Below are 6,141 nucleotides of genomic sequence, written 5' to 3'. Positions count from 1 at the left end.
TGTGTGAAGTGCCCTTAACAAATACCTTTAAAATGATATATCTTTGGCCAAGATCGGATGTATACAGTAAGAGTATTTGCCTATAGATGTATAGATGTATAGATGTATATATAGATGATTTAATCATTATAGTTGAATTATCTCTTTTATATTTCATTTCATAAATTCAAAAGTTGATTTTGATTTAGTTAATATTTTACATATTGTTTGCCTTATTTTATTTAGTGTAACTCTAGGATCTTTCTTTTCCTTTCTCTATTAATAAATTAATTTGATTTTATCGCATAATACTATCCTATAATCGTGTTATATGGCTCTAATTTAAACATCGAAATTCATTCTCTTATTCTCTTAATTCTATATAAACGAAAAACTTAATTACAACAACTGTACAATACAGAGTTATTGTTAATTACAATTAAATATACCCTACACCACTATAGTGGGGAGGGTATTATACGTTTGTGATGATGTTTGTAACTTACAAAAATATTGGTCCAATACCCACCTTTAAGTATACCGATCGATTCAGAATCATTTTTTGAGTCGATTAAGACACGTCCGTCCGTCTGTCTGGCTGTCCATGTAAACCTTGTGCGCAAGGTACAGGCCGCAATTTTCAAGATAATTTGATAAAATTTGGACCAAGCATGTTTTTTGGTTCAGGGACGAAGCCTATTGAAAATGGTTGAAATCGGTCCATTATTTCACCTAGCCCCCATACAACCGTACCTCCCTATTTGAACATTTTATGCCATAATTACGTCAAATATTCTACTATATCTCTAACAAGTATGAATTTATAGTCGGACATTGCCGACCATATGATAACCTTCACCTGTCAGTATGTTAAAATTTTGAATTTAAAAAAAAAAACATTTAATTTGTTTTATTGTGGAATATTTTTACTTATTGTTGACAAAAAGAGAGATTTTCTACAAGAGGGCTCATAGGGGAGAAGGGGTAAATATGGGCCTATCCTTATAAATTTTGGTAGATGAATTTACGTCTACTACAAAGTCATTTATGTAGATTTTAATCGTTTTATAAGTAATTATAAGTTAATTTTGACCATCAAGTAATTTTCTGAAGGGAAGTCTGTATGGGGGCTAGGGTCAAATGAGGCTCGATCACAATAAAAATTAGTATTGTCAATTATTGTTCTATAAAACTAATTTTTGCTGATTTTCGTTGACACTATAAAACATTTAACGTACTTATGAGCCTAAAGGCCCGATTCGGGGGGTACGGTTGTATGGGGGCTAGGAGAAATAATGGACCGATTTCAACCATTTTCAATAGAGATCGTCCTTGAAACAAAACAAGAGTATGTGCCAAATTTCATCAAATTATCTTGAAAATTGCGACCTGTAGCGTGCGCACAAGTTTTACTTGGACACACAGACAGACAGACGGACGGACGGACAGACGGACATAGCTAAATCGACTCAGAAAGTGATTCTGAACGCATAATACCCTCCCCACTATAGTGGTGTAGGGTATAATAAGCTTTGAAAACAGCCCATTTGTAATCAAACGGGCAGATTTTGTTAAAATTAATTAATGGCAAATGTTTCCGAACAAATTGGTCTAATTTAAATTTATTATAATATGTATTTAAAAAATGCATATCTTAATTAAACGGACAGCTTATTGCGAAATAAATTTATTGTAAATATTTCCCAGATAATACTTTTTAAAAATAAAATTTTTTAACTAAACGGGCAGTTTATGTTAAAGATAATTGATGATATTTCTTATCAGATTGGTCTAATATTGGCATTCTATATTTTTCCTAACACTTGAACCATTTCTGTTTTATTCTTAATTAAACAAATTCTGATCATATTTTTTCAATAACGTGAATTTTTAACTAAAAGGGCAAGATAAATTAAAATCAATTGGTGGCAAATATATATAAACATATTGATTGGTTTTATTTTGATATTTTATACTTTTCTCAACACAATTAACAAATTCAAATCATATTATTTTTAAACAATGTAAATTTTTAACTAAACGCGCAAATTTATTTAAATTATTTGATGGCTAAAACACTCTTAATCGCCTTGTTTTATCCTTAATTTTAATCTGTATAAAAATTCGAACCAAAAATATATTCTCAAAAAAATATTTTTAAGCGAATACTGTGTTTAAATAATGAGTATTTTTTATTAAACGGGTTATGGCAAATTTATTTTTAAATTTTAATATTTTCTTAAACACTTTTAAATATTTTGTTTTATTTCTTATTGAAATCTATATACAAATTCGAAACAAATAATTTTTTAATGAATGAAATATATCTCATATATATTGTACATCAGCTCTACTTTTTTATATTTAACGTTTCACAAGTAAAATCTTTATTATCATCATTAAATTAAATAAGTAATATGTTTAGTTATTCTTTCCTTTACTAAAAAATCTGTTGGAAAAAAATAACATTTTAGAAACATATTTTTTAACTTATAAAAAATATTTTACTTTTGTTTTATCGTGGTCTAATGTGGAGTAGATTTTCCAAGTTTTCAAAATCTCTTAAGTGTTTACTTCAACACTGTAGTACCATAAAAGTAATTGCACGATTTGAGTTTTGGCCATAAATTGCGTATCTCTAGACTTATGTGCGCTGGTAGGGAAATGGGGACCTTTTCAAAAAGGAAAGAAGTTTAACATACCAGAGGCCACCATGTTTTTTATTAAAGTTGGAAGCTAGTAAAGTATAATTTGTTGATATTATCTACTATTTTGTCATAATAGAACCGAGTAGCTAGAATTATTTTACTGGTTGGAATATTTCGAAGTTCTCTAGGCTTAGTAAATTGATTATGATTAGGTTTAGGTACTTCATTTATTTGTGCATTTATATATGGATATTTATTCAAACATCCTAAAAATTTAATTATGTTTCGAGTTTAATTTTAATATTTATTTGTAATTTTAGAAAAAAATCGTTGCTATTCAATTCCTTACAGTGTATATATTACTATTTATTTAAATAGTTGGTGGTTCTTGGTAAAAATCGTTAAAGAAGTGAAAAACTTCAGTTTTTAAAACTATTTATAAAAATTATTTTCTTTTCATAAGTATTTATACATATCCAAAAATCATCCAAAACGCTTTGAAATTTACCGTAAACATAAATTCTTTTGATAGTTTAGCATCTTCTTATATGCTAAATACAAATATTTATAATAAAACCTCTAAAAATTTAAGAAATAGTTACAAGTAAGAGTGTTATATTCGGCCATGCTGAATTTTCTATACCATAACATTTTGTGCTGTAAATTAAAGTTTGATATATACATCAGATTTTCGGAATAGGGCTAAACTTCACAACTACACTACTGTGTTATGAAGCCAGTTGTTAGTTTTAAGGCAATTTTCTAAATGGATGGTATAACCGGAACATTTACACCTGATGACTTTTTGGACACTTCGTCTAATAATGCAAACTCTTTTAAATATTGTTTTAAATTCGGTTCCTCACTAATTTTAAAATCATTCGATCTTCCTTAAAATCATTTGAGCATCCTGTTAATTGGGACGAACTGCAATATGGCATCCGTCTTTAAATAATATTAATATATTAAAATTTTTCTAAAAATATTTAAAACTAATCACCAATGGTACCCAAATATTGAGGAAACCCTAGGCATTCAAACCCTTTAACACATGCTGTGTTTTTCCCTAGTAAGCGGAAGGAATTTAAATATTGTGACACTTTTGCTGAACTGTAGTACAATTGTACAAACAGTTGATTTCTGAACTCCAAACATGTTTCCAATACTTTCTGATGAGGACCCGATAAACAAGAACACACAAAAAATATGAATATGTGAACATGGTATGATTAATAAGGACATAAGTTCCTCAAACTTTTCCTTTCCCGACATTTCTTAGTTTATTTTCAACCCAGTTAATTTTATTAATTTTTTTTTCTACCAAAAAATTTCTCGATTTTTTTTCCAATTTTCAGTGAAAACTAAATATATTACATTTCTGAACTCAAAGTATTAATTCTCACAACTACAAAAAACACCTCTCAATAAAAAAAATTAATAGCCAAATATCCTTTGCATGATATGTTGCTATTTTTCGAAATCCAAATCCTCCAAAACATAAATAAATTCCCAAATTTTGTTTACATTTTGTATATGTCAAACTTTGTTTTTATTTTGTTAATGTCAAACTAGTTTCATTTTGTATATGAAGATGATATCAATTCTACAAATTTTACTAAAAGTGTTTATTAGGGTAGGTCGAAAATAGGCTTTCCTCTCGGATCAACTTCTAAGAGTGAAATTATGTTGTATTTTATCTTGAAATGGAAGACTGTAAAATATTATTCAATTATTTCGAGGGTAAGAGCCCGCGCATCGCCGCACTTTTTGAGTTTTTTTTCACAAAATCAGGCTTTAAGTATTAATTATTGCACCATTTTATAGCAAACTCAAAATTGATTAAAAAAGTTTTGAGTTATTGAAATTTTCCCCGAGAATTTTGTGACATATAAAAGTAAATATAAGAAATGATTTGTTAGTTTTGAACAAATTTACAAAAAAAATATTATGTATATATTTATAAGGTTCATAAATGTGCTAGTACGAATTTGTTAGTTTTGAACAAATTGGATAACGCTTACTCGGTTTAGTCTGTGGTCAAAAAAGGGCAATTATTTTAACAGCATCTCCAAAACTTTTGTTCAAACTTTAAAAAATTTTGTTAAATGTATTATTAAAATTAAAGTTTTCTATATTGGATATTATGAAGGATATATAAGAATTAAACACAGAAAGAATGAGCTTAATACCTCTCATAGTTTTACCGTACCTGCGATGTGAATTTGAAGGATTTCGGAAAAAAGGCAAATTTTGCCAATATTAAGGTAAAATTATATTATTATTATTGTTGCTTAATTTTGATCAATTAATTATTATTTCCGAGTCCATGAAAAGTTATTTCATTCTGTGTTTAATTCTTATATATGTACATTCTTTATAACATCCAGTATAGAAAACTTTTATTTTTAAAAATACATTTAACAAAATTTTTTTAATGTTTGAAAATGGAGATTTGGAGATGATGCTGAAATAATCGCACTTTTTTCACATAGACTAAATCAAGTAAGCGTTATCCAATTTGAACAAAAATTCGTAGTAGCCCATTTATGAATCTTATAAAGATAAAAATAATATTTGTTTGTAAAAATTTTTCAAAACTAAACAAAATTTTCTTATATTTACTTTTATATATCTTCAGAATCACAAAATCCTTGGGGAAATTTTAATAACTCAACTATTTTTTAACCAGTTTTGAGTTTTTATTTTTATTTTCAGAAAGACATTACGATTTTGCTATAAATTGTGCAATAATTAATACTTAAAGCCTCATTTTGTGAAAAAAAACTCCAAAAAGTGCCATTTTACGACATAAACGCATTAACAAACTTTGGCGGCGATGCGAGGGCTCTTACCTCAAAATAATTGAATAATTTTTTTACAATCTTCCATTTGACGTTAAAAACCAACATAATTTCACTTTTAGAAGTTAATCCGAGCGAACAGACTATTTTCGACCACCCTAGTGTATATGTTGCCAGAATGTGCGAAACTCCTACATGCTATTGGACGATGTGTGTGTGACAAACATAAACTAAACAGCTGTTTTGTTTTGAAATAAAATTTTCGAAAAATTAAATTAAAGAAAATGAATAAATAATATGAAAAAGTATGCTTTTTATACCCTTCACCTTCGTGAGAAGGGTATATATAAGTTTGTCATTCCGTTTGTAATTTCTATAATATAATTTTCCGACCCTATAAAGTATATATATTCTGGATCCTTATAGGTAGCGGAGATGATTAAGCATGTCCGTCTGTCTGTCTGTCCGTCTGTCTGTCTGTCTGTCTGTATGTTTGTTGAAATCAGTTTTTAGAAGACCCCAGATATCTGCGAGATCCGAATCTTCCATAATTCTATCAGACATACGACCGGCAAGAACGCTATTTAAAATCAGCAAAATCGGTCCATGAATAACGGAGATATGAGCAAAAAACCGAGACAACCTCTGAAAATTTCATATAAAATTTAGATTTTTTATTCATGCTCAGACAGAAACTGCAAAAAACAAAAACA

The sequence above is a fragment of the Lucilia cuprina genome, chromosome 5 (assembly GCF_022045245.1).
Source record: "Lucilia cuprina isolate Lc7/37 chromosome 5, ASM2204524v1, whole genome shotgun sequence".
Taxonomy (NCBI): Eukaryota; Metazoa; Arthropoda; class Insecta; order Diptera; family Calliphoridae; genus Lucilia; species Lucilia cuprina.
The sequence above is the reverse complement of the archived record's forward strand: the minus strand, read 5'-3'. Positions refer to the sequence as shown.